We start from the raw sequence: 792 nt of genomic DNA, 5'->3' as shown, positions 1-792 counted from the left end.
TCCTCCGCCCTTGACTGGGCAGCGACCTCTGGTGACCCTTGACCTCTGGTCCCCACAGCTACACCTTCGGCAAAGTACAGGGCAACAGCGACCTCTATTGGAAGGCGCAGCGCTACAGCCTCATCCGGGAATTTCACTCTCGGCCGGCGCTGGCCCCACCCTTCATCATCATCTCGCACGTGCGCCTGCTCTTCCGTCGATTGCGCAGGCACCGGGCCAGCATGCCGGCCTCCCCCAACCTACGGCATTTTCGTGAGAAGCGGGTCTTGGCCCAACACAGAGAAACCCCAGGGGCGGGGCCCTGAGAGAAAGAACACGGATTAGCCGGGGAGGATGGCGGAGGCGCCGGTGGGCGTGGCTCAGGCCGTCGGGGGCGTGGTCTGAGAGCTCAGGCAGGGTATTGGGTGGGGATTGCGGGACGGGACGGGTTCCGGCCCCAGGAGGGGCGGGCCCTTGACTCTGTCCGGACCCTGCCCTCCAGGGGTCCACCTCCCTAAGGAAGCCGAGAGGAAGCTGTTGACGTGGGAATCGGTGCAGAAGGAGAATTTCCTATTGGCGCGGGCGAGGGACAAGCGGGAAAGTGACTCGGAGCGTCTGAAGCGCACGTCGCAGAAGTGAGGGCGGGGCCTGGCCGGGGGCGGGGCTTCTGGCCTCTGGGGTGTGTCCCGAGACATAGATTGGTTGGGAGGATGGGCTGGGTTTGCAGAGCACCAGGCTGGAGGCGGGGCCTGAGTGGGCGGGGTCCTGGAAAGCAGGAAGAGGCGGAGCCACAGGGGCGGGGCCACAGGTGGG

At 66.0% G+C, this 792-nt stretch overlaps 1 long non-coding RNA gene across 1 annotated transcript; it reads left to right on the top strand.

Annotated features, from left to right (window-relative positions):
- Positions 1 to 29: 29 nt before the first annotated feature.
- On the top strand, positions 30 to 614 carry LOC106725698. The gene is made up of 2 exons (XR_001361625.1): positions 30 to 252; positions 482 to 614. It is a non-coding gene; the product is annotated as an uncharacterized LOC106725698 (long non-coding RNA).
- The last annotated feature ends 178 nt before the right edge of the window (positions 615 to 792 follow it).

Source organism: Myotis brandtii, unplaced genomic scaffold, assembly GCF_000412655.1.
Source record: "Myotis brandtii unplaced genomic scaffold, ASM41265v1 C41711405, whole genome shotgun sequence".
NCBI classification, from domain to species: Eukaryota; Metazoa; Chordata; class Mammalia; order Chiroptera; family Vespertilionidae; genus Myotis; species Myotis brandtii.
This window is presented reverse-complemented; position numbering and strand designations above follow the sequence as displayed.